This window comes from Buteo buteo, chromosome 10, assembly GCF_964188355.1.
Source record: "Buteo buteo chromosome 10, bButBut1.hap1.1, whole genome shotgun sequence".
Taxonomy (NCBI): Eukaryota; Metazoa; Chordata; class Aves; order Accipitriformes; family Accipitridae; genus Buteo; species Buteo buteo.
In genome coordinates, this window is record NC_134180.1 from 9279878 (window position 1) to 9307787 (window position 27910).

Here is a 27910-nt window from a genome sequence, read left to right on the forward strand (position 1 = left end):
CCAGACAGGCAAGCCGGGACCCAAGGAGTTCAATGAGTGCAGCCAAGATCAGACCACAAATCAGGGCTCAGTCAGCCCGGGCGCGTGGGAGCCTCCCAGCTCAGCCTCCCAGCCAGGGGCTCCTGCAAATGATTTATTTTTCACCTGCTGCTTCCTTATTATTAGTGCATGTGCTGCAGTTCCTCATTACTTCCGAAGAGCTTATTTGGGACTCCTTGTCCCCGTGCTGGAGGGTCAGTCGTGGCCTCACAGGGTGGGCTGGTCCCTGCCGTGCATCGTGCAGTGGGGCTGGAGGATGCCCAGGGTCTCCAAGCAATGGAGGTGCCTTTGCTCATCCAACTGCCAACTGTAAGCAGCCAGGCGCCAAGGAAAGAGCTGGTTTTTCCTTTGCTGGGATTGTGTTTTTGGAGCAGCGTGGTGGAGGGCTGAGTCAGCGGGGGCTCTGTGAGCCTTCCCACGCATCCTGCGGCTGCAGGGAGAAGGGAGAAGCTCCACATGCCTGTGTGACGAGGGTCTTTACCTTCAGCCGTTGCACAGCCTGAGCTTTCAGGCAATTCATTTTGCCCACCCTTGCCTCTAGGCAGGTTTCATTTGAAAAGGTTAATCTCTGGGACAGGGGCTGCCCGGCACAGATACAGCTCTGGCCATGCACTAAGACCTTACCAACCAGCAGCAGTTCATAATACCACGTCGCTCCAAGCACAGCTCCACCACAGCCTTTGCATGGGAGCACAGGGCATTTTTAGCTTGTCTGAACCTGCAGCGTGGTTGCACAGTGTATTGGGTTTGCGTGGCAAGGTTTTGGTAGCGGGGGGGGCTACAGGGGTGGCTTCTGTGAGAAGCTTCCCCCATGTCTGACAGAGCCAGTGCCAGCCATCTCCAAAATGGACCTGCTGCTGGCCAAGGCCAAGCCCATCAGCAATGGTGGTAGTGCCTCTGGGTGAACAGATTTAAGAAGGGGAAAAAAGTTGCTGTGGGACCAAAACTGCAGCCAGAGAGGCGTGAGAACATGTGAAACAACCCTGCAGACCCCCAGGTCAGTGAAGAAGGAGGGGGAGGAGATGCTCCAGGCGCCGGAGCAGAGATTCCCCTGCTACCCGTGGGGAAGACCCTGGTGAGGCAGGCTGTCCCCCTGCAGCCCAGGGAGGTCCACGGTGGAGCAGATCTCCACCTGCAGCCCGGGGACAACCCCACACCGGAGCAGATGGGTGCCCGAAGGAGCCTGTGACCCCATGGGAAGCCCACGCTGAAGCAGATTTTCTGGCAGGACTTGTGACCCCGCAGGGGACCCACGCTGGAGCAGTCTGTGCCTGAAGGACTGCAGCCCGTGGAAGGGATCCATGTTGGAGAAGTTCATGGAGGACTGTCTCCCGTGGGAGGGACCCCACGCTGGAGCAGGGGAAAAGTGAGAAGTCCTGCCTCTGAGGAGGAAGGAGCAGCAGAGACGTGTGATGAACTGACCCCAACCCCCATTCCCCATCCTCCTGTACCGCTGGAGGGGAAGAGGTGGAGAAATCAGGAGAGGAGTTGAGCTCAGGAAGGAGGGAAGGAGGGGGGGAAGGTGTTGTGTAAGATTAGGTTTTATTTCTCATTACCCTACTCTGGTTTGACTTGTAATAAATTAAGTTAAATTTTCCCCAAGTCGAGTCTGTCTTGCCTGTGACAGTAATTGCTGAGTGATTTCTCCCTGTCCTTATCTCAACCCATGAGCCTGTCGTTGTATTTTCTCTCCCCTGTCCAGCTGAGGAGGGGAGTGACAGAGCGCTTTGGTGGGCAACTGGCATCCAGCCAGGGTCAACCCACCACACACAGCCAAGATCAGCTGCAGTTAAAAAGATCCTGGTGGAGGGGCTTGATTTCTTAACGCATTTCAATATTCATCATTCTTAACCCCAGCTTAACAAGGAGCTTTGTATGCGCAACCTCAGAGACATCCTCCAGACCCAAAAAAGATGGACTTGAAGAAGATGGTGTCCTGACAAGCAAGACCCGTGCAAAGTGGAGGTTGACATTTAGCCGGGTGTTGGTCCATGCCTGGTGCTGCTCACTGTGGCTGAGCCAGCATCACAGGGGGATTATTCTCTGGGTCCACCAAAATACCCCAAAGCTGGATCGGGATGAGCAGAGGGGTTGCCTCTCTCCCTCCATGGGCGGAGAGGCTGGCACCCGGTTGTCAGCAGGGTGGCCCCGGGACACAGACTGTGTCACGGCCGTGGGACTGCCGCTGGCGCTGGCCTTAGGCCAGCTGTGGGAAGGTGTTTACTGCTGCCGTAATAACAGCAGCTAAACCGCTGGCAGCTTCCTACAGAGCCAGCACCCTGCTGGGCTGCTGGGGCTGGGGACGGGGACTCCAGTGGGCAGAGCCTGCAGTGGGGAGGGTGGAGAGGTGGCTTTTGGGGAGGCTGGCGGGGTCCTGGGGTGCCCTCGGGGTGCTGGGGCTGGGAGCTGTGCTTGCTGGGGCTAGGGTTTGCATGGGGGGGGGGGGGCTTTCGCACCTCCTTGTGCAAACCCAGGGCGTGTGGCTTGTCTCAGCTCTTGAATGTGGCTTTCCTGGGGATACATGGTCTGGGGTGACACCGAAGCACCCCAGCAGCACAAAAAGTGCAGAGCGCCTGCCTTGCTGGGCGAGCGGAAAGCCGGGTGGTGCAGGGATCTAGCAGGGACAGCAGCCCGGGCTGTGACAAACAGCATCTCCTGGTCACCGATCCCACAGGGCTCCAGCCCCAAAGACAACCAAGACGTTATAAGGCAGTTTAAAGATTTTTTTTTGCAGTTCCTAGGCTTGTGGGGACTGATGGCCGTGTGAACTGCCCCCTCTTCAGGCAGAAGGGTTTAAGATTTTCTCCCTGGCCCCATTCCCCCAAACCAGAAGATTTCGGTACACTACAATGCTATAAAACACAATTTGAGGTGCGGGGAGGTGGGGTTTCTACTTGCGGTGCCAAACGCTGCCCTGCAGCGAGGAGCCACCAAGGCCGCCTGGAAGTGCCGATACCAATGGGTGATGCTCAGCAGGGGTTACTTTGACCTACAGCGTCCAGGGCTGCAGCCCTTAGAGTTGTAACTTGATTCTGCAGCCCTATAAATATGACCAGTGCACCCTATAAATACGACTGGTGCAAAACAGTAACAGTAACTGCAGTAACAGTCATCTAATCCGGTTAAATATAACAACTATAATCCAGCAGATTAGCCGACTGAGTTGTAGGGACCCCAGGAGGAGTCTCTGCCTGGTGCTGGCTGTGGGCACAGTGGCCGAGGAGAAACGCCAGCCAGCTCTTCATTGATGTGAAAGCACACAGAGGATGAAGAGTTTTGCAGCGGTGAAGATGGCATATGGCTATGCAATGGTCCAGTTCCTAGAGAGGTTCATGAGGAATTTGGTATGCATCCTTTGGGCATGGAGTCAGCTCTCATGTTGCAGTGCAGATGTTGCTCCATACCTGTTAGGAGCATGGTCTGTGTCTGGTGGTCGTTGGAGACTGATTCTCTCTGAAGCCACTGTGCCCTGCCTTGTTACCAGCCCCAGGCTCATGGGAGCTGCACAAAATGCTCAGCTGGTGTCTCCCTGCCACGACCCACCCATCCCATGGGTTTTACACTGGGAAGCTGTTTCTTCCCTTTTATAACCTGCCTAAGCATGGATTCCTACACCAGTCAGTGATCAGATGACACCAGAAGGGGAACAAAGGGGTTGCAAACAGATGTTTCAAAGCCTCCTTCTTTTTCTGCAAGAAACAGGAGGCTCATAGCCAGAGTGAAACAGCACAAAAACCTCCAGCAGAAATTCTTTTCCAGCCAGAATTGTCCCTCTGTCACTTACCTCCTTCCTAATATCCCTTGCATGCCCCTTTCTGCTGGATTAGTTGGTGCTAAGGCTTCAACAGCCTGTGAGGAGACATCACCCTTCATCTGAGAAGGAATGACAGAGCCTGAGACCTCACAGCCCCATAACACTGACATGGAGCAACCTGATTTAAGGTGTAGGGGATGCCTGTTCTGCCCATGGCTCCCTCCTTTCTTTATAACTTAGCTTTCTGCCCCTTATTGCCCACCCTAGGCAGCATCACCAGACAGGAACCGGCAATGGCCACTATCACCTTGCTGTGATTTTTGTATCAGAGATGATGAGGAATAGCAGTGCACAGCAACTAAAAGGTGTCTGTCCTACAGAGGCCAAGCATCCAGGCTGTCTTAGTGTGCAAGCACAGGCAGGTGAGCCTAAGCACCAGTGCTTGAAAGCCCATGCTCTGAATTGCATTGACTATTTGGGAGCTTTGAGTCTTCCTTTGGTGGGTCTGAGAGTGAAGATCACCGAAGGACACTTGGACCAGAGCTGGGCTCTCATGCATGCATTGTGGTGGGGATCACAGGACCATTCATTTGGAGCTGATGCTGGTGAGGAATCAGGGGGAGGGTAAGTGTCATCTGCTTCTCCAGTGACTGGAGAAGACCGACCTGGAGGTTGTCATCAGGGTCCCATGTTGCAGGGTGCTCCCCAGCCTCCCCCAGGCATTACCCATTGGCAAGGGGTCTGGGCACAACTGGGAATGAATGGGGCCCAGGGGGACTCAGGGGCTTTGCCAGACCTACCTGCATAGTTAACCACACACTTCCAGGGAAGAGGAACCTGTGGGGTAGAGCCATAGGGCATGGACATTTCTCAGCTGCAGCACAAACCACATCTTCTCCTTTTTTACTACTGTAGGAAAGTTCATTTGGAAGAAAACATTAGAGCACATTGCCTGGCTGGCTCTGCAGAATGCGGAAAATAAGCAGGAGGGATGGGAGCAGCAGGGAGGGGTGGGCAGACTAGAGGAAAACCTCACCCCAGGCAGAATGGTGCAAGGGCTGGGGAGAAACTCTCTGCATGCCATTTGCCAGTCATCTTTGCAGTCCTGGAAACAAGCGCCGGATCCTGGAAACGCTGCTGGAAGAGAGGCTGTACCATGAATTTTGAATGTAAGGCAGCCCCGAAGAGCCAATAAATACATTTGCATGCACATCCACACAACCAACCTTCTCACCTCTTCCCCCTTTGACACCCAAACATGGTATCCAACCTCTGGGATATATTCTCCCCCATTACCAGAGACCCCACCTGAGTCCTGTCCAACATGTCATTCCCAAAGTTCACCCTCCTGTTAATTATATTTCCCTCTCTGATCCTCCTGCCGTGCCCAGGTTGGCTCCTGTCCGAGAGTCCAGGGCAATATATGGCAAACAGGAGGGCATGGGAATCACGGGGCTGACAGCAGTAATTTATAGCTCATACTGCAGTGGTTCTGAGTTCAAGAGGGTGGCTGGAAGAGCAGTTTAATGAAGTGCAAAGGAATGGGCAGCATGAGATACTGAAGCTGAAAAAAATACCAGCCTACTGCTAAATAATTTTCATCTGACTAGGCATGTCCTGCAGTCTCTAAATCCTTCATCCCTGCTTTCCCCATGCCCCTCCAACCAGACACTCTCGTGTGGAAGGTGGGTCCATCCCGCTGTGACCTCCACAGTCCACAGCAAATGGATGGGACCTGGTCCCAGGGTCATCCTGGCAGGTCCATCACACCGTTAGCCAACAAGGAGCGGGGAGCAATGTCCCAGGAAGGTCAGTCACTGCAGCAAGGCAAGAGGATGGAGATGGAAAGCACTCGTCCAGCTTCTGAGTTGCTTTGCAAGAGAACTGGGATGGAGATGAGAAGCTGGTGCAATGAAGGCATACTGGATACCATATGCACCTTTGATCCCATCTTGCTTCCAGTTCCTGGAGGCAAATGGTCTGGCAGACACTGATGGGATCTGCCTCTGCCAGTCAGCTTCTCCTGATCCTGTTTAGCTCATAAATTAGACTCAATGTCATAGCTGTGGACAGCAGTTTCCAGACTAACGGGGCAGAGCCGGCATCCTTATTCCGACCTTCCTGTGTGCCCACGTTGGAAGGAAAGAGATGTGAGTGGCTCCTTTCCCCACGTGCACTGAACGGGAAGGTTGTGCAATGACACAGGATGGTGGTGGCCTCAGCGATGCCCCTTAAAAGCCTGAGCAAACCGGAGGCCCTTTGGGGCACTACCAGCAGTGGGCAGGGCTCAACACAGGCAGTGCTGCTTCTGCTGCTCGCTCCTTGCTGCTGCCTCGCTTTATGCCTTGAACGGATTTCAAAGCTCTTGGCAACACCCCTGAAGAGCCACAAAGACCCGGCCCTGGAAAAGGGCTGCGGCTAGAAAAGCAGATGCTATATCACTCCTCTTTGCTGGAGGACGGCTGGGAAGAGGAGGCCCAGGAAATGAGGGTGTATTTCATGTTGACTTTGCTATTTGGTGCAATGCCAGAGTATTCAGCAGTGGGGGAGGAGGGGAAGGTTATCTTTGCTCCAAAGAAAACTGAGTCTCTCCGCCAGGGAAATCTCCTCTGAGACTTGAAAACCGATGGGAAGGTTGCTCTTGATGCTCCGGACCAGCGTGGCGTGCCCTGCCACAAGGTCGCTGCCCCACAGTAGGTACAGCTCAAATCACCGGCAGCAGGGGGAATTACTGTAACCGCAAGGCCATGCTGCAGCTAACACCCTCCTGAACATGTTTTCCCTCCCATAACCCTGATGCAAAGCTGGGTGTCCCCCCCTTGCTCACTCCCTGCCAGCTCTTTCCCATCCTCCCAGCATAAAAGGCTGAGCTCGAGCCCAGCCAGCCCCTACCCTGGTTGTCTCACGGACATAAGGCTGCTCTGTAGGGACAGACACTCGTCCTGCTGCTAAGCCCATCCGTATCCCTAATGTGAACTTGAGTTGGGGAGGGAATGAACACCCCCCCTCTCTTTTCTTTGGACTGCGACAAAACCAGCCCATTTCCTACCACTGCAGCTCTTGCAACATCTGATATGAAATCCAGCTCCTGAGCTGTTAGTTTGGCTAATGTTTTCTACAGTGAGCTGTGGACCATGTCTGCATCTTATACCATGATATCATATAGGATATCCTATATATTGTGCCTGCATCCTACTTCTCACTCAAGCCCGAGTCTGAGTGAGCAGGTGTCTGGGATGACCAGTTTGCCCAGTGAATACCATAACCAGCCCAGGGGCACCCAGCACCTGCCCTCTCCCTGGGTCTGCACCTATGGGTGAACAGAGCAGTGGGTCTGCTGGATGAACGTCTACCCTGCCTGCAATCAAGACTACTAGAAGACTGTATCTGTCCTTCACCCATCTGACACCAGCCATCCTCCCAGCTCCACTTTCCAACCTGTTGTTGCTGGCAGGGCCCTGGCTGCTCTTCTGTTACCTTGCGGGGGCTGTGTCCATGGGTGGAATTCAGAAGGGCTGTAAGGGTTAAAGCTTGGGGCTTTGAATCTTCCAGTGCTCCTCCTCTGGCTGTGGGCTGGAGGTGTGCAAAGCCAGGAAGCGATGGTTATCCATGCAAGATGTGTGCTTTTCAGGCCAGATATTCTGTGTCCTGATAGAACTCAGTGGAGTCAAGGAGAAGGGCAGATGCTGAGAAACAGGCGAGGGAAGCAGGGCACAGCAGAAAAAGACCCTGAAATCTTTTTAAGAAATAACACCCATTTATTGACACAGCCCTCCCCGGTGCTGCCTGCCCCATCCCTGTGGAGGGAAGATCCCGCACGGCCGAGCTGGCCCCACTCGCCCCCCAGGAGCTGTAATTCGCAGTGTTTCCCGTGGGCCAGCGCAGAGCGCTCCACGGCCAGCTCCAGCAGCTGGTGTGGGAAAGCTGCCACGGGACGTCCTGAGCTGCTCCATGCCCCCAGGCCCCGGCTTTCCTCACCCTACACAAACAGTTTGTGCAAGAAACCCCGGGCTCAGCCTCTCCCCGGGGTGGAGCACCACCAGCACACCCAGGGACGTGCTGCCCTTGCCAGCCTCTCCCAGCCACCCCTGGCACAATTTTGCCTGCCGTTCCCCGGGTTGTTTGCAGTCCAAGCTCCGTTCCTGCAGTTTACCCAATGGCTGCACCCAGGGCCTGCAGGATCTGGCCTGCCTGCTCCTCTTTTGCAGCCTAGGGCACCAGCTTGCAGCAGTTGCTGTTTTCTCCCCAGTCATTTAGGGCCCCTGGAGCCAGCAGGATGTTTGTCCCGTCCTCCCTTCAGCCAGTGCTCTGTCACGACACCCAAAATGACCAGGGGAGAGTGACAGTCCTCTCGAGGTGGCTGCAAAATGTTCAGATGTCAGGACAATCCCATCTGGTTGGTAGTACTGCTGGCAGCAATTTCCCTGCAAGACATATAAGCTGCGTGGTTACCTGGCATCCAGCTTTGCACCCTTTGCAACAAGGCCACTACCTTCAAGTCCTCAACTTACTGAGATCCCATGAGGATTTGGTTGCATTAAGCCACTACACACCTTTCTGAGCCAAGGCTTCAGCAGGATGCAAATCAGCAGAGCATCACTGCCATCGATGCAGCAGAGCTCCTCCAACGCTGCGGAGGAGCAGCCGCAAGCTGGCCTCCACCTCTCATCGGGCATTGCTGCATCTCAGCACAACTGTGCATACGAGCAGGCAACATGGGACGCATTATCCAGTTTGCCCTGCCAGTCCTGGGTCCAAAGACCCATCCCTTACATCAGGGATGGGCATTGGACATCCCTGATACTTCTGTGCACTGTGTGGCTCATACGTTGGCAAGCTCATCCTGAGGTGCTGGCCCATAAACATGCCAGAAAAGACCAAAATGTGTTAATTGTTTTGCGCCTTGTAATTGTCAGGTCCTGCTCTGTGGCTGTTAAGCCCAAGGGACCTGCAGAAAGCCCTGATACAGGGAGGAGGCACAGGGACAGGCAGCTCCCCTGCAAAGTAGCTGACGCCCTTCGGTTAAACCCCCTGAAACCCAGCACATTCAGTGTTTTCATCCCTGCACCTACCACAGCTGCTTCCCGGGGAGTTTCGGAGGGCAGCAGACTGGAGGCCAACAGGCAGCCCGCTATCAATCACCCCCCAGCGCCCCAGGACCGCTGGATTTACACCAGCCCAGCCTCCCTGCAAACACAGCAGCTGCTGCAAGCACGGTCAGAGACAAGGAAAAACAGCAAAGCAAAGAGGAGGGGACAAAAAAAACCCCCTCAGAGCAGGCAGGAAAGCCTGAAAAGATCTGGTTGGACCCAGGGAGGATGAAGCCCTGCTTTCCTTGCTCTGCCCTCCCTCCTTTCTCCTTCATCCCACCCCTAAAAAAAACCTGCTTCTCTGCCTGCGATTAAAAACGAGGCTTCCTTGAGCAGCAATGAAATCTCTTTTTTCTGTGGGGGTAGGCTGTGTTACTGGGAAAGGACAGGGGCTGCCTCCAAGCTCCGACCCACGCCTCCCCTCCGGCCCCGAATTAAAAAACAAGCAGCTCCAAAGGAAGAAGGCAAGAAGGAAAACATGCCGTTCCCTGCAACTCTACCAGCTCCTGCCTCTCGCATCTCAGCAGCGGAGGCCCTGGCCTGTTGGCAGCGTGCGGATTGGCCGGGGGGGGGTGGGAAAGGGAGCCCAGTTTGGTGTTACTGGGCAGACTTGGAGATTTTGGGGGGAACGGAGGGGGGGACGCAACACACACGCGCGCCTGCGTCAGAAGGGGAGCGTGCACAGGGCTCGTTTTGTGATGCTGGATTCCAGTTCGCCTCCGCCAGCGCGCTGGGACACAGCGTCAGCTGCTTTCTGTCTCACGCTGCTATTTGGGAGACGGCGATAGAGGGGGGACGGGGATGGCGGGGGGGTGTCTCTGGCTCTGGGTTGGTGCTGGGCTATGCGGTGCCCGCCTGAATGTCCCCATTGTGCTGCCAGGGAGCCAGCAGGAAGCGCTGGCATCGCCCTTCTGCGCGCCTTGGCACCTCCGCGGCACTCTGCCAGGACTGGGGACCCCGGGGAAGGGGGCTGTTCCCCCAGGGGGATACTGGGGGGAAGGGGGAAATAGGGGGGGAAAAAGAAGGGGGGAAAATAACCCCAAACAAAAAACCAGGGTTTGGAAGTAGAAAATGTTACCGTGCAGAAAGGGGATTGAAAGGGAAGGGAAAAACACAGCCAACCCCTTTGTCTGCTACACTTGGGCATTAAAAATAGCATTTTTCTTGGGGAACAGTAAAAATATCCCCCTGCCACTGCCCCAAAATGCTAATTTCATCCGAGAAGCTGGGTTTGCACAGGTGGCTGGCCCGGCACAGGGCTAAACGGATCCCAGCAGGATGTTTCACCCAGCCCTGAAGCCCACTGCTGACTGGTCCCTGGAGCCGCCCCTGTGCTTCACTGCTGGGGCTCTCCCCATTTCCACCCAAACTCCCCCCTCTCCCTCCCTGCCCACAGGATGGGTGCCAGGCAGGGGCACCCTGAGTGCCTACACCCATCCCGACCACGTGTGGATGTAGCCAAGCCGAAGAGCCTGGGTTCACCTGGACGATGTCTCCTCCATCACCAGTGCGGGCTGAGAAACTCCAAAGCTGCTCAGCACTCCCACACAGCTTGACAGCACAAAATTAAACCCGAAAGCAGCAGACAAAAACTTAAATGGGAACAGGAAAGGATTTAGTTTTTTTCTTCCTTAAAATGTGTGAAAGCCAATTGATTTCTCTAGGCCAGTAAAATCCTTTCCCAACTCACCGTGCCAGATGCCTGCTCCATCCTCCTGCGCAGGGGTCTGGGGTACCTCCGGACAAAGTCTGTGCCATGCTGAAGGAAGGATGCAGGAGTCAAGGCTCGATGCATGGAACTGAGGGCAAAATGGAACTTTTGCCCCCCAAAAGTTACCTTAACAATCCTAAAGAAAAAAAAAAAAAAAAGATATTTTTGAGTAACATTTTGAAGAGCAACTACATGGCCTCAGGGCCCTGGTGCCCTGTCAAGGGGTAACACAGGCTGGTAGGACCCTCGTGTTGGCCTTCAAGTGACAAGTTGTGGGGCTGGCCCCATTCAGCTTTTTTTACATCTTAATTTTGCTTGCTCATTAGCGTGCAAACCACAAAGTCCACCACCCCGTCCTGAGCAGAGGGAATATAAATAGGCCCACGGCACTGGCATCATGGAAGCAAGCAGGACTCACCCCATGTGAACGAGAGAGGAACCCACCCTGGTTCCAGTTTCCCAGTGCTTATTACATGACCTTTGCATTAATTAAAGGGCTTTGACATTGGGAGGAGCAGACACTCGTTTATTAGGGTAGCACCTGCAGTTACAGCGCTGGTGGGGAACACCACACATGAAACGATGTGCCCACTTGTTCAGATCCCAGCACATCACAGGCAAGCACACGGAGGACAACTTCCACCCAGGGGAGACCGACCAGAGCCCACCACATCCCCCTCCGAGGGGGTATCTCACCGTCCAAGGACTTTGCTCACTCATGCCATCGTCATAAACACACAGGACCGCTACAGAACCACCTTGGCCACCCAGCACGGTGAGGCACCTTCCTGGTGGCCCTCAGAGAGATGGGGTAGGTGACAGCAGCTTGGAGGTCAGCCTGGAAGATGCAGCCCCGGGTACCTCTGAAAGCCAAGCAAAGCCCAAGACAAAAGCATTTGGAGAGCCACGCTCATTAGAGAAGAGAGTGAGGTGTTTTTCACTTGTGTGATGTGAGCTTCTATTCATGGTTCCTCATTAGGACTCAAATGACCTGTGGACCTATCCCAACTTTTGGTTGGCAGTATCTGCAACTCCTATCAGCTTGCAGTCATCCATTGGGCAGGTCACTCAAGGAAAAAAAAAAAAGCCCATGCAATTATAAACCAGGTCCTTCCTTGTGTTCAGCCTCAGTGGACACTCTCCTAGGGTGACCAAAGACACTGATCTGGGCCTTCTGCCCTCTTCCCATTCACTCCACGCTCTGGCCAAGGCGAATACCAAAGGATTTTAATTAAAACTTCTTTCCAACCACAGTGGTGGGCATTTTGTCTGTTAATTACAGAACAGACAGCCTCTCAACCAACTGAATGACTGTCCAGTTGGCCAGCGTACCCTTTCCAAACCAAGAGTTGGGAACATTACCACCAAGCACAAGAACGGTCTTTCATAGTAAGGACACATACAAAACAAGAGGTGAATGGTCATCATCATCATTAGGAGGCAAAAATGAGAAGAACATTTTCTTCTGCTGGGTAGGGGTGGAAACTGGGCTCAGAGCCTGTCTTTGCCATGTTGAAAAACCAAGATGGGAGAAGGACAACCACATCTGACCCTCACACCTATTTCACTGTTAGAGCAAGCAGGACAGTTGATTTGCTTTGCACTCACTCCACTCTAACTTTTTCTAGTGAAAGGATGATCAGATTTGTACCCGCTGTTCCAATTGAGGTCTTGGTGGCTCTTGCCCTTAGGGTTTTAAGGTCAATGGAGAGGCCTTGTCGTGAAAGTCCTCTAAGGGTGCGCCTGCCTTTTGCAGGACAGCATTCAGGCAGTGGCTCAAACACACTGTGAGATCAGTGGATAGTCGGAAGCCCTTCTCTGTTACCTCCAGAAAAATGTGAAGTCCTATCTTATGTTGTTGCTTCTCAAGCTCAAAGACTTTGTTTTATACTGCTGAGCTTCATACCGTTGTTGTTGCTCCTGTCTTCCAGGTCATCCAATTCTCTTTTTATAACACCTATAACTTCCTATACTGTCGATACCCTCTCAGCTCTGCCTCATTCACACATGTCAACATTGTTCTACTTTTTTTGGTCATTCACAGAAATATGAAACAAGACAGGCCCCGAGGCTGACATCTGGGTAGCTTCAGATTCTTCACCTTCCCTTCTGCCTGACAATTCCCCTTGCAACACCAGCCATGGCCACCTGATGTGCAGTCAGCACAGACCCACCTTCATCCCACTCTCCAACCATTTCATTCTTCAAAATCCATTGGAGATCTCGCAGCCTTCCCCGGCTTCTCCAGTGCAGTCCAACCACCCACAACAAGGACAGGCATCCTCTGCATCAGAGGACCAGCTTTGGTGGGGATATTGGAGATGAAAGGAAATCTTCCAGCTATGGCATTTCTCTCTTTGAAAACAACCCGAGGCACGCACGTGGTAGACTTGGGCTGTGTTTGTTGACACAGCACCGAGCGTGGAGCAGCGTGCAGAAAACCCACACCACCCTTGCCAGGAAAGAGCATAACGTCGCTCACCGTAACAGCCCACCTGGGCTGGACACCACCCAGCTGCCAAATCCACTTCCCTTGAGCCATCCCCTCATTAGGCTGATTATAATTACCTGCCAACCTAATTGCATCCTTTCCTTAGGGAGAAGTAAGCTTTAGGGAGAAGTAAGAAGAATGCTACTCCTACAGATCGTGGCTGGGAAGCTACTGGTAATTGGAGGGATATTTTTATAACCTATACTGAGTGCCTTAAATCAAGAGAGTGGATCTAGGCATGCAAAAAGCTGTGGTGTATATCTAAAGCATGCTGCTCATGCTCCTCACGACTTAACATCATCATTAGCACAATTCACTTGGCAGACAGGAAAACCCCAGCTTCTGCCTTCATGCCCTCCAAGGGCTACAGCTTCAAATGTGACACAATTTCAAGGGTGTCCTGGTTGGTTTGCTTGCTCAGAACTTAAGGTTGGCTTTGCCTATACAGGGTAGCACAGAAAAATGATGCGTTCTTTAGTGACAACACAGAAAGATTCACATCGAAGATAAGAAGACACCCCCCCTCTCCATTTCTAAGCATGGCATATGCTTCAGGAAGCCATACTGTAGTCTTTCTGCCCTAAAATCATTGCCAGCTTTCCCCTGGAAAACAATAGGGGTGTATTTGTAATTGAAGGATGTCGACCGGAGGATGAATACAAGCTGGTAAGCAAAGTTTTCACTTTCAAATGCTACAGCATGGCTGTTTGGAAACTTTTCTCTGTTTCATGTTCTCCTTTCCAGCCAATTCACATTTTTGTTTCAATCTTTACAGCCCCAGCCAGGCACTTCTGTGCAGAGCTGTTGTTAGTGTGTCATGGATAGCAACACATACCTAAGGGAAGGAGTCAACGTTTGCTGGAAACAGGCCTGGCTGAACTCCCTTTCCCCCTCCCTAATCCAAATGGTCCCCAGCTTTGGAAAAGTTTGCCTCCAACTCTGAACTTGCTTGGCCCCAACTGCTATAAATAGTCGGAACAAAACCTCCTGGGCCAAATGCCCTGAGTGTTTAGAAAGCTTTGATCCCGCACTGCTTTTTGAGAGCTTGAGCCTTTTCAACTCGTGCAGCTTGAGCCCATATTGCTGCTCAAAGTGGGGCCAGGGAGACCCAACCAGCGAGCTGGGAAGCAGGAAGGTGTTGAGCCCTGTGTGCACCCTGAGTGCAGACCCTCCTTATCTCTCCCGTGGCGAACCAGCAGCAGCGCAGGACCAGAGGACAGAATGCCGAATTGGAACCACAACACCCGCTTCGAGTCCATGGACCTCCCCGAGGAGACCCGTCCCTTGGCCGCAGCCAGCAAGCAAACCTTCCTCCTTCCTCCCAGCCGCCGTGTTTGCTTTCTGTCCCCATTTTCCTGCGGGTTGAGGGTGCTTTGCTTTCCCCTCCCTCTGGGTGTGCCTGGATCTTGTGCCTTGGCACCGCTCGCCTTGGCCAGAGACGGAAGTGGAAAGACACAAACATCGGGAGAAAAAAACCAAAACAAAACAGAAAAAGGGCTGCTCTTGCAGTATTTCCAACCCATCAAGCCTGGAGTGGGAATCCTACGAGAAAGCCAGCTCTCACAAAACCCCAGGCCAAGAGGTTTGGATAAGCAGCCCCAGGATTTGCATCCCCCCCACAAAGATCCTGATGGTTTTGGAGGAGCACGGCTCCTTAGCTCTACTGGTCGCTGGCACTTGCAGGGGTGCTCAGCACCCACAGGCCGGCACCTGGAGCAGGCACTGGGCAGACACCCAGGACAGAGGTACAGCACCAAACCATCCTCCCTTCATGTTGCTTTAGCAGCAATAACATTTCCTATGAGTTTTCCTGCAGCCTCGCACTTGGCCAATGCTTTTCCCCAACTAAGTGACTTCAAGGTAGTTACAGGACACTTTGCTCCAGAACAAACTCCACTCGAAACTCTTGGAAGTGTTTCAAACCCCAGCAGCAAGCATTTGCTCCCTGCCTTCTCACCTTGCCCTGCAGCAGGCTCACAGTGGTGAAATCGTGGCTCTGTGGAAATTCAGGGGACCTGGCATGGGCTTGGGATGGCACATCTCTGGGGACCCAGCTTAGCTAATACCGCATTGGGAAAGGGCAGAGGTCAGCCCCATCACTCTCTGTCACTGACAGGCATCTAGCATGGGGGCAAGACAGCCTGGAAATTACTCCTTAGAGGAAGTTATAAAGCAGCCCAACTTTAATGGAGCAGTGAAACCCCGCACACAGAGCCCATTGCAGAGAGGACCGGTGTTCAACCCGCTCATAGCCCCGCTGCATCCCATGGTGTTTTAGACGGGGCTTGGTCCTGCTGCCTCGTGGGGCAGCCGGGTCACAGCAAAACCCTTGCAGGGGACACCCAGCCTGGCCGGTGCCCGCATGGTGTCCAGCCTGGTGTCACTTCAAGAGCACCCATCCTTGGCTCTCCGAGGCCATTGGGACTTGCCGCCTGAGCCCTGCCAGAGAGCTTTGCCCCCTTTTTCCTGTTTGCTGCTCACCAATGTCACGGGGCAACCCTCACCCAGCTGCAAAAAATGGCTGCGGCACCCAGAAACCCATCACCTCCCCGCTTCCCAGGCTGCAGCACCCCAGCTGGCGTGGCTGCTCCCCAGGGAGCAACACAGCGGGGACAGGCCACCCCACTGGGGGTTTGGCAGCACGCTGCCTCGGAGGCGAGAGCTGGCCCCGGGGCTTTGTTTTATGTCCTGTTTATCCTGCCGAGAAAAACAGAGGAGTTCAGTGTGCAGGAATCTCGCGCCCTCGCCCCGCTCCCCCGCCGCATGAAAGCTGCTGAGCAAACAGGAGAAAATCAAAGGCGATTGCACCCCACTGGCAGCCCGCTGGGTTTCCGCACCGCCGGCCCCGCTGCCAGCTCTTACATAAGCCGCCGGCTCAGCCCGGCACTGCGCTCGGGGCTTTTTTTCTTGTAAACCAAGCAGCTGCCCCAACGGAGCCTCTCTGGGACCCTGCAGCTGTGCTACCCCCTCCGCTCGTCAGGGAGGACTTTTCTCCTGCCTCCTTGCCAGCCTGTCGTTTCTTTTTCCTCCTTGTCAAATAAGATGTGAGACCTGGGCAGCCCCTCTATACACAACCATGTTCGGGTTCTATACGTTCAGCTGGTCGTTGGCGTGGCGGGGTGTGGGTGGCGGTGACAGCCAAGCCAGGCTGTCCCCATGGCATCCTGCAGTCTCCAACACCATGAGCCACCAACTCATTTCATCCCACCCTCATCAAGACTCAGCACTGGGGCACGTTACCTTCTCCTGCTGGAAAAAGGAGATGCTTTGGTCCAAATCCGAGCTTCGTAATGTCAGACCTCACTTCTCTCCGCTTTGCACCCAGAGCATCGCGGGGGCAGTCGCAAGAGGTTCGGCACCGGTGGCATGGGTGTGCATCCTCTCCACCAAGCACAGCCTGAAGCACCAGGGCAAGCTGTCCCTGCTTTCTGTAAGGGCGTCTTGATCCTGTTATCTTTGGTTGTCAAGCAGTCCCCAGGCGTAAAGGCATCCCCAAACACATGCCCTGCATGGGTTATGAGGACTCATTTCCCCATGTCTCCTGGGCATGACCTCTCAGCAGAACAGGAATGAAAACCCTGCAGACATAAAAACACCCAAGGAAGAATATTAAATCCCCTACGTATCCACTCCTCACCATCAGCATAGCCTCACCTTCCCCTCCACCACAAGGTTATTCTCTGATTTGGCAAGGTGACAGCTGCCAAAGGAGGACAAAGAAGAATGATGTCACCCTACCTTCTCTTTTCATCCCTACCCCTTTTTTTCCTCTCTTTGCACGCCTTTCACTGCGGGAAAAGGAAGAAAACAAAGTTTCATGCTTTGAGAGGTCACTGGGAGCCAGTGTGTGAGCAGAGGTGGCTCTCAAGGGCCCCATGCCCCCACCCACCCACCCAGCCACACCAGTCGCCCTGCCCTGTGGGGTACCCTGGAAAGAGCTCCCCAGACCGTTGCTTTAGCAGCTCTGTCCAACACCGGCTAGACCAGCCATCCATCAGTCTTCGGCAACACACCATCATCCCCTACCATGCAAAAGTATTCTTACTTCCTACATGTTTTTTTACTCTAATAATTTCTGATGAAAAGCAGTAATAAAAAACAATATCAAAATGCTATTTTCCTGGGTTTCACCATCATTCAAACCTAACAGCATGGCAGCCACGTTTACCTGCACGCTCCTCGAGACCTCAGTAGGGAACTCCTCGCTTTCCAGCATGCACAGTGGAGAGATTAGATCAAATTAACTCATACTTGGAGCTGCGGCAGGATCAGGCAAATCCTGGCTCGGCTATCTCTCTTTAGACTACATCGTGCAAACAGAAGGGCTGGAAACAATTTTACTTTAATTGCTTTTTAAAATGCAGCCAGCAGATGGTTTGGTAACCCGAATTCATGACTCTTTCCACAGCTCCAGGCTGCTGGCTTGGAAACCAAACCCAAGAACAACCCAGGTAGTGAGGGACCCATCCTGCCTGCTTTACCAAAGTGCTGGCCATGATGCCCAAGACAGGACTGCCCAGGCTGGCCGAGAGGGACACCTCAAGGCTGCCAGGCTATCGGCTGCCTTTGTTGCATGCCCTGTCTGCAACCCCCAGCCACCAGCACCAGTGGAAAGTTTTCTCCATTTCTGGCTGTTGGTCTCAGCTCAAAAACTGGCCAAATATCACTTGGGCAGCCCAGGACTGGCAGGGACAATAAGCAGGCTGGTCTCTGGTCCCAAGTGTTATTTTTGGTTGGAGGCAACAGGCTGGCTGCTCCTGAAGAGCACTCGCTCAGCATAGGACAGCCAGAAATAAGGGACAATTTGAAGTGCACCACAGCCTGTGGTGTCAGGGCCACCATACTCGGAAACACCCTGGTAAGCCTGGAGAGCCCATGAGCATATAACACGGTCCGCAGCTTCCCAGGAGAGCATGGCATGGTCTCTCCAGGGCACGGGGGGACACTCCTTTCCCACACATCCCTTTGTCACTTGGTCCTTGGGGGCTGTTCTCATGAACCCATCCCCGAGAGCATCCTAGCTGCTCCTGAAAGGCTCATGGATTAAGCAAGCAGAGTCCTTTTCTTGCTGGCTCTCACCCTGACCTGCTGTGTGACTTCCCACTAGTCCCTTCACCTCCCCTTCTCCACGGCAGTCACAGGACTGCTGAGCCAGTGTTTGCGATGTCTCTGTGCCCATCAAACTGGGAACGGGGACTGACAGGGCTACCTGCTGGTTGCAGACCTGTGCACTACAGCAGGGTTTAATACATCCAGGCTGACTCTCCTGACCTGAGTGGTTTATTCTTCAAATGTAGTCCCCACCTCTCTACGAAAACCTACGCACTCAGCATCCCACTGTACCCAGCTGCAGAGCTCTTCCCCAAAACCAGCCACATCACGGTGCAGAGAAATTAAGGTCGTCCCAAGAACCTCTCTAATGTCTCGTGAAGCAGGCTTGTTTTTCTGTTACAAAGTAATTTGAAATTCTTGGAAGGCAATCAGGAAAGTACAAAGTATTCCAGCTCAGGACAGCCTGGGACTCATTCCTTAGAGGCACAATGGTTGTTTACTCAATCCCTCATACATTAATATCTAAAAATTCATGAGTTCAATTGTAAACAAGAAGTACTGGCTTTACAGTGTTGTCTATTTAACAATAGTGGTTCCAGCCTGAATGCTGATTTTGTTGTTATCTTTATTCTAATCTATCATAGGGTCAAGATCTTGCAAAATTATGGGAAATATTTCAAGCCCATTTATTTCTGGTTTTGAAATGCATCCCTCTGAAACCCAAGGCCAAAGAAAGACTATTTCAAATCAACATTGAAGAGTACAGGCAGGGAAAAGAGCTGTTTGTGCCAGCACTGTCCTCTGGCTCAAGAATAAATGAGGAGAAAGCCGGCCATAGATACATTTGTGCTGGAAATCTGTAGAAGATTCTGAACAATTGAGAGGGAAGCTCCCCAAGGCAGTCTCCTAAGGGAACGAGTGGACACAAAATAACCCCAACCTGTTTCCAGGACAAAGCACAATTGGTTTCTGGAAGCACTTGTACCAGCGGGTTGCCTGTGGTGAGCAGAGGTCTCATCTGCATTCATCAGCCCAAGGACTCTAAGCCCAACAGTCCAGGACTCTTGCCAATATTTCTGAGGAAAGCCTCTGACACTGCATCCTGACAGCAAGCTGGTGAGCCCAGTTCCCTCTCCCAGAAGGAGCTATGGGGGATGAGGGTAGAAAGCCTGCAGGATAGAGATGGCCCACCGCTCATTGGAGCTCACCTCCCCTTCCATCTTTGCTGACTGGCACTGCCACAGACCATTCTCATGTCAGGTCTGTGCAGCCTGGAGCTCCCCAGCTGGTCCCACTTACAGACCTTTCTTCCTTTTGGGTCTGATGCTTGGCGGAGGGAGAAAGCTGAGACCGTTGCTGTGAGCTCCAGGAGGTTCACCAGGACATTCACGACTAGGCTGGTGGCATTCCCTGGCTCCTTTACGGTCCTACATAAACACACTACTGTTTCAGGCATTATGGTGCCAGGGAACACGGTTTTAGCTCAGCTTTCTCATCTCTCCTGAGCAACAGCTACTTGTTTAGGTAGCCTAAACAAGATGAGATCCATCCCTCTTGCTTGCAGACTCAGAGCAGATCAGCCAGCTCCACCCTGATGCTTTTGTCACACTCGCGCAGAGCTCAGACACCTCCACACAAGCCCCTGCTCCAAGTGGGTGAGGAGAAACAAATCAGAGAGTACTTTCATGGGTGATTAGGGCTGTGTGTGAAACCCCAGTTGCTTCTCCTGGGGACAAAGCCCCAGGCCGTGAAGCAGCAGACCGCATGCTAATCTCAAGGAAGCGATGCAAGAGGAGGAGGGTGCTTCCTTGAGCAGGAGGTTCATATACCTTTATCTTTGCTGCTGTCAAAGGGCAATAGCTGAGATTGCAGTGTCTTGGAAAGGCCTCTATGCAAGCTATCTCCCGAGGACATCAACAAGTCTGGAAAATCACCTTCACTCTCTTGATAAAGGTTTCAGTGAACAAATAAACTCCAAAGCAGGTTCACAGGGAGCAATCATCTCTACCGGCTAGAATACCTCAGCTTACATCTGAGTGAAGCCTTTGGCTTGCTTGAACCACAGGTACTGCCTGAAGATGCACAAGCCTGCTCTCCTCTTGAGGTTCACCGCTGTTTCAGCTGTAACTTCTGCCCTGCAGAAACCAGCCAGACAGGTGGGTTTACGGGGTGGTCATCCGAGTGCTGCCAAATCACTATTCAAGGGCAAGAGCTCTCAGACAAGCCCAGATTTCAACCAGTGAAGAAACGAGAGGAAACACTCCACAATTCAATCACTCGCCCTTTCTGCCCCATGAAAGACAGCAGGACATGTCATTCAAGAAAGTCCATAAGCCTTTGATCTTTATTGCTGTCTCTTCAGCCAAAGAGACCTCCACTGAGGAGAAGTCACTGCTGCATCAAAACCTGCAGTGCTACAGCAATGCAAGAGGTAGCATCTGGCTCCCTGTTCACTCCAGTGACCAGCTACTTCCATGGGCATTATGGGAACATCCCCTTGGGACATTTATCTCTATGTGTGAATGCAAATGTTCTCACTGGAAGAGCCTAAAACCTGTCTCCAAACACTGTCCCCCAGCCCACCTCACCAAGGAGGACACGATCTGCACCAAACCTGGCTGGGACCATGCTGATGCCGCTCAGGCTGATAAATATCCTGTTCTGATGAAAAAATCCATCAGAAAAAATAGCCTCAGGCTATGGTGGGAAAGGCTCCTTCTGCTCCCTGCATGGGCTCAGGGTACCATCCTGCAGCCTGCGGGCAGGGTGGGAGCTCCTCCCCGACCGCCTGCGGTGACCGCAGCGGAGCACAAAGCCAAACTGCTTTTACAGCTTCGCCTGCCCAGATCCCCGGCTCTCGCCCATCCTGCCGGTCAGCCAGTCCGCCCCAGAAGGCAGCTCTGTGTTTGTCTTGGATGACCTCCTGCCGGACCAGAGCTTTCCACAGCGTGGCTCTTCTGCACTGCCAGAGAGCGGATTTCCTGCCGTTTGATCTAAATTTGCCTGTCGTTTCACTGAGCGCCTCCTGATTTCCTCCATCGGCCCCAATCTTTCCATCAGGGAGACAGCCCCGAAGCCTGGGGCTCTTTGGCAGGGAGCTGGGGGAGAGGCCTGGTGGTCAGAGAGCAAGCACTGCTGGTCCATGCCTCTCCTCTGGCCCTGGAGCTGGAGGGGTGGAGAGGACCTTCCCTCCCTTCCCAGGCAGATCAAGCCTGGACGTGCAGTGCCCTCTGCCGATCTGGCCCCCGAGGGAGATGCGGGAAGACGCAGCATGCAGGGCTCTCAGCAGCTTTGCAAACCTCCGAATGGGCAGCCAAGCCTCCAGCCTCCCTGCTAGCTCTTTGTTGGCAAGGCAGAGACAGTACATTTCTCTCTGCTGATAGATTGCCGTTAATCACAGCTCTTGGAGCAGCTGTTTTGAGAAGCCAAGCTGGTGGAAGAGGCCCCCGCGGTGGTCCCATCAGCTAGCTCCACACCTGCAGGTTATAGCTACCTAAAGAAACCAGGACATCTTCACTACCCTCTGCAGTCCCACCCACTAGGCTTGAGCAATGCTTTCCTTCCCTGGACCATGGGGAGGGGAACAGCCTGGCAAGATGGACAAGGAGCCAGCATGGGGGACAAGACAGTGTTCCTTTTCCCCTTGACCAGAGGCTCCCTTTCCCAAGAAAAACGTGCTGCTTTATCTTGAAATAGTAGAGGGAAGCACCTGCATGGGGAGGACAGGCTGGTGGTCCAAACCATCCTGGGCAGCAGAAGAGCCTTACCAGGAACTGCATGGATCAGGTGTGAAACAGAGACATCGCCTGTACCAGGACCTCAGTGAATTACTGCTCTTGCTACAGAAACCTTCCTGGGAACACAAAGATAGACATTAATTAATCAAAGGCCCAGAAAGGTCCCTTGCAATGTTCCTGCTTGCAGGACTGTAGGCGAGGTTAGCTGTAGCCCAGCGTTGTTAGCTGCAAGTCCTCTACCAGTGGACTTGTGAACCAGCCAGGGGAACTGCAGAGCAAGGGCAGCGTCCTGCTCCAAACGGGCAGAAAGAGCATCCCAACTGGTTTCGCTGGAGTTGGTAGAGCCCTACTGAGGCCCTGCAGGTGTGATGGACCTGGGTTGCTCCAGTGCAGAGGAAGCCGAGAGCTTGGCACAGGGCCCAGACCACTCTGGATCCCCACCATCGCAAACCCGGAGGTGTTCCTGAAGCTGCACCCAGCCATGCAGCCGGCAGGACACCCATGGCTCACAGCAGCTCACATTGGAAGAAACCACTTTGTTTTTCTTTTCCTCCACCCTGTCAAACCCTTTCCACTTCACCTGAGGGTGAAGAACCTCTAGTGAGGTTTAAAGGCCACAATACAGACAGCAAAGTCCACTCCTAGTTAATAAGAGCCACTTTAAGAGATAAGGCCTATTGGCATCTGGAGAATTACAGAGGTTTATAATGCTGGCAGCAATCTGACCCCCAGCAGGTTTACGTGGCGCAAGCAATGTCCAGCTAGATAGTCATCTCCTGGTCTTGGACTGAAATTGGCTCCTTCCCCTGACTGCAAAGACTGCATATTCCTTATCTCCACTGCAGGGGAAGGTCACCACTAACAGGCAATGCATTCAAGTTTTGATTGCTCTCCCCTCTCCATTAATTTTTCCAGGACTTCTAGGTGATCAGGACACAAAGCAAGTGGAGAAGGATCTGGCTCAGTTTTGCGCTTGATTCCAAGGCAGGGTTTCCTTCCTCCTCATTTCTAGCCACGGCTTTTCCAGCAATGCCAGTCCCCTTCTCTGGGTACCCACACCTTCTCTCTGCCATCGGTCCCAGCTTGTTACATACCACTCTTACCATCCTCTTGGACAGAGGAGACCTCTGCGCCTTCGCACTGTCCCTTGGTCTCCTTGGTGCTCCTCCAGCTGAGACAAGTGTCTCAGCTAAGGGCTAATGTCAAAAGTCAAGTCTCTGTAAACCAAAGCATAATTTCAGAGGAGAGGAGCACACGAAACCACACATAGCATCAATGCAGAGCCCAGCTTGAAAACCTCAGTGCCTTCCTCAGGACCTCTCATTCAGTCTGATCTCTCTCTTATGAGCATCATTTGTGATGTTTCATGGATGTATCAGCCCAGGACACTCTTCCTTCCCCCAAAATGTAGCTGCTGCTGCAGCGGAGCCTGGCCGCTGTCTAACGGATGACAACAACGCCATGCTTTAGGTAAATGCAGAAAGAAAATAGAGCCACACAAATTCTCCTAAGAGGAAGATATTAGGCTCAGGCCACACAGACCTGATGCCTTCTGGTGTAGCACCTTGATTTTTTTAAGGAGCATTCCAAAACCAGCAGCTTCCAAGGTACTCACATGCTTTAGCATGGAGCTGGGGATACAGCTGAGGGTTGGTGACAGGGGCACCACGAGGACCCATCCCCATTTCCATGACCTGCATACCCTTTTGCCAAAGCCACCTCTGGCCCCGGCGTGCTGAGAGTGCACAGCCAGTATCTCTGTACCACACCTAATCAGGAGACACCCGGCCAGGACGACCGCCACCCCTCTGCACACAGTATCTTCTTGTTATCTCACACCCGCTGTAAAGTGCTGGCAGGAGAAATGCTGAATCAGGAGTGCTCAGCTGGAAGAAATTAATTTGTTTTTTAGCACCGGCATGGCCCTGTGCCAATTTGAAGCGTTCCTCCTCTGGGAGCAGAGGATGGCCCCAGTAACTGCAGTTCAGTGCCTCGCTCCCTGCAGAATAGCTTGGTCCCAGACCAAGATGACGTGTGCTGCAGCTGGGCAATGGGGAGGCCAAGGAGACCCACAGTACACCTTTTGACAACTCAAAATTATTTCTTAGTACCCTCTGACCTCTCCTTCACGGGCCTGTGATGAGGTGCCTTGGCTGCTGATATTACTTGCAGTGGCAGCACCCAGGAGCTCCCACCTACACCCAGGGCCGATGCCAGCCCCATTTTCAGTACCACTGATGCAGTCGCCAGCATGTTGTTAGCCCAAGGAAGTCAGCAAAACCCACAGCCACTCCTCAGGAGCCTGCCCTGAGCAGGCAAAGAGCTCCCATTTCCCTGAGCTCAGCAGCCCTGCCTGATAAAGGATGGGATGGAGCCGCTCGGAGAAAAGGAGAAGAAAATGCTTTCAGCACTGGCTCTCCTCCCATCAGATAGAGAGTGCACGGCCGCGCAAAGTCCCCAAGGTACGGCTCTGGGATAGCCCCATGGCCCCGGGACGCAGCCAAGCCAGGCAGCAGCAGCTGCAGGGAAGAGCCCTGCTTTTCATCCTGCTGGGACTCTGTGGGGCGCAGGAGCGGTCCCCGAGCACGGGGAGGAGATGCGGCCATCCAAGCCCCCCAGCCTGTTGCACCCAGAAAATACTCGCTGGCACTGGGGTGAATGGGGGAGAGGAGGCACGACACCCTGCCGAAGCTTGTGTCCTGGCCATGCTAAGCCTTTACCAATGCTCAGCTGTGGGAGCAGCTTCACCCCACTGCCAAAAACAACAGCCAGCCAGCTCCATAGTGCCTCCAGTACGCGTTCACAGGTGCGTTCCCTGCCTCAGTTTCCCCAGCTGTCAAAATCATACCCCCGCAAGGCCTGGCAAGAACCAGCCTGGGCTATTTCACATCTCGGGGCTACTCCAACTGTGAGCAGCCCCACGGCAGCCTCTGCCAGGCAGAACGGGAGGGCAGCGGGCAGAAAGGGGTGCTCCTGCCCGCTCGCTCGCCTCTCCCGCTTGGGTGGTCAGAGGGAGCAGGGAGCCGAGCTAACCCAGGGCCAAGGAGCTTCTGCTAAAGAAGCTGGGCCCACTGCCGGGGGGGGGGGTGTGTGTGTCACTTTGTCCCCTGTCCCCAAGCTGTCAGCGCAGCAAGCATCCACCTGCATCCCTGCCTGCCTGCGGTTCTCACAGGGCAACATTGCCATCTGCTGCCTGCTGCTCGGCAGGACGCGCCAGCCTTGCCTGTGCCACCCAGCCCTGGCCCTCCTCCAGCCCTCCTTGCAGGGGACTGTGTCCCTGCGGGGACCCTCCAGCACCGAGTGCCACAGGCGCTGGGGCAGCACCCACGCCACCGCGTCCACAAAGCCGCCTTTCGGGGATGCCCCACTGGCACCAAACCCTGTGGGCAGCACAGAGCCCACGGCACCAGCCCAGCAGCAAGGCAGCCGTGCTTCAGTCCCACCAAGCACCTCCAGGTCTACCTTACTCAAGGGCTTTCTATGTGGCTGGTACGCTCGTTTGCAGCTAACGAACACGCAACTGCCCAGCAGCGTCCCAAACCAGGGCCGTGTCCCCTGCCGACAGCCGGGCTTTGCGGGCACCAGCCTCACCGCTCCGAGCTGCCGTGTCGCAAGACGCTGGCACCCAGTGCTGCCCTCGGCTCTGCTGGTGACTCACCCGCTGAATGGGAACGCACACCTCCAGCTCTTCTGCCTTGGATTCTTCATCTGGAAACACAAAGATGGTATTTTTTAACTCACAGCCACACCAAGAGACATTCACTTACTGTAAACTCTAAAGCAGCTACATATTGTTTCTACAGCTTAAGATAGAAGATGCCACCAAAGGGAGGAGAAGAGTAGTAATTATCTGCAGTTCAGAAGTTTAACCTTTAGAGAAGGAACTGGCTTTCCAGCTGTACTTGTTAAATGCTTATAAACTCATCTTTTCTAAGAGGCTGTGCAGTTTATAGTTGAGATTACCCACCTGAGACAGGAGGTTTCCACAAGCAGGCCTGGATTTATGGGTCACCGACACAGACTAAGGCAGATGGTTGCTCTGATCTTCAATAGGGACAGGGCCACAGAAGATGGCGTTGCTGGAGGTCACTGCAGGCAAAAAAACAGAGGAGAAATGCAGACTCCCCTTCTCAGTTAACTTACATGATGGTGGGGGCTATCCCCAAAGCCTGGCTGGAAGTCAACAAGAGGCATCACACCATGGGACCTCTGCAGGGGTCTAGATGACATCTGACATGAACTTACAAACACAGCAGCGCTTCTGTAGGAAACAGCATACAAGATCCTTTCTTGCCTTAACTGGTGGAGAATGCTGGGGGGAGCAGCTACCAGCACTGATTGCTGGATGATGCAAGAGGGGGAAGGTGTACAGCAGGCTTCGCGTGATCGCTGTTGTAGGAGGTAGTGGTCGGATGCGAGGGATTGCTCACCTTTACTTGGAAAGCAGTGAGGGCTGAGGAGAGTTCTAGTGTGAATGGATGCGATCCTCGTTATCGATTCCCGCTTTATGTTGGAACAGCAGTTGGATCCACTGAAGTGGGACCTGCCAAAATACAGGAGGCTTGAGGACCAGCCAAGCCCAGCAGGTCCAGAAGGCTGATGGCTCTGCTTTGAAATTCACTGGTAGGATCTGAGACAATCAAGTGCAGAGCAATACACTCAAAAATTATCCAAAATGTGGGACCCAGCCCCTGGACCGAAGGGCCTTGCTTTGTAGGTCAGCTGCCACAGTAGAAGTTGGAAACAAGAAAGGAGCTCAAACTGAGCAGGAATGTCAGTACTATAACAGTCATAAAGAAAAAATAAAATCTAATTTTAAGGTGTTTCTCCATCTCCAAACAAGAGAAAATGCTTTTCTCTGTGGGGATGGGTATGTCTCCTGTTATCAACAGCGAGCACAAATCTAATGAGTGCATCTTCCACCTCCACTTCAGGGCTGCAGTGAGTTACCACGAGATCAGTAACATTCACACTCCAGGATGCTGAGATTAACTGAGGTGTCTGAGCTCACATTGCTGCCAGCTCCTAAAGGGTGCAGAAACGCAGTCAAAACCAGCACAGGATCACCAAGCTAACCAGGGCCTGAGAGACTTGAGGGAAGCTGAGAGCCGGCGTCCCTTGTCCCCGCTGTGTCCTGGACAGACCATCCGGACACACACCGACTGCTGGACAGACCACCTGGCAATATACCTACGGGGCTGGTGTGCACGGGGCCCCGAGGGACAGCGAGAATGAGGGAAATCAGGCCTGTCCGAGAGCAAAATCACCTTCCCCTCCTACCAGGTCTGGCACCGAGATTTGCTGTGCCATTGCTAAATGCTGCAGTATTATTTCCTACAACTTCCACCCACGTGGCCCCAGACACAGAGTCTACTCCTGTAGCTGCCCCTGGATCCCAGTCTTCCCAGTTGCTGGCACCTGCACGTGCCACAGCCCCAGTGCAGCTGTGGCAGAGACCCCCAGCAGCTGGCCTTCGACATCCCCAAAAAGCAGGGGCATCAGTGTCAAAAATGCTTGGGAGAGCTGCTCCAGCTGCCTCATCCTGATGGCCCATGGGGATGGGAGTCTCCTGAGACAGCCCCAGGGTGTCCCCTCCTCTTGGGCTGTAATTTGGGTTCCAGTCTGCCTTTGTGCCTCTGACAGCCCCTGCAATAGGCCTGGGAGCAGTTGGGACAGGGTATTATTTGGGCTTCCCACCACGATCACTCCTTCATCGGCATTCAACATGGTGTTTATCCCATAACCTAACACTGGTAACCAGGGAAAATACCGGGCAGATCTCAGATCAGTCCAGGTACTGCAAGGAAAAAGGGAGGGCTTCACAAAGCAAAATCAAAACCAAATGCACTTAGCTGTGTGCTGTAGATTTTGTGACATCTTTTTCCTCTTAAATTACCATTTTCTCACCCAGGTTGTATGACTTTGTGCTTTCCTAGTATATGGCATCTTTCTTACAAGACTTCTTCTTGGCTGCATCTTCAGCACAGAGCTCTGCTGCAGTGAGAAACCAGCCCAGGAGAACACGTTACTCACAGA

The 27910-nt window shown here is 53.4% G+C and overlaps 1 protein-coding gene and 1 long non-coding RNA gene across 4 annotated transcripts in view; both read right to left on the reverse strand.

Annotated features, from left to right (window-relative positions):
- Positions 1-2848: 2848 nt before the first annotated feature.
- On the reverse strand, positions 2849-4959 carry LOC142035892 (uncharacterized). Its single transcript, XR_012651984.1, has 3 exons — positions 4830-4959; positions 4594-4702; positions 2849-3443 (listed from the first exon to the last, which is right to left on the reverse strand). It is a non-coding gene; the product is annotated as an uncharacterized LOC142035892 (long non-coding RNA).
- Positions 4960-6997: 2038 nt separating this feature from the next.
- Positions 6998-27910, reverse strand: part of LOC142035891 (uncharacterized) — a 37636-nt gene continuing 16723 nt past the window's right edge. Inside the window, exons 1-7 of one of the 3 annotated variants that reach the window (XR_012651981.1) lie at positions 26305-26661; positions 25842-25963; positions 25533-25582; positions 21905-21990; positions 16326-16663; positions 10574-10730; positions 6998-8217 (exon numbers count right to left, since the gene is read on the reverse strand). The gene's annotated coding sequence lies outside the window, so the exon portion shown is untranslated. Of the gene's footprint in view, positions 8218-10573; positions 10731-11290; positions 13946-16325; positions 16664-21904; positions 21991-22977; positions 23391-25532; positions 25583-25841; positions 25964-26304 lie in introns of those variants that run through there. The other 2 variants (XR_012651982.1, XR_012651983.1) reach the window with 2 other exon arrangements.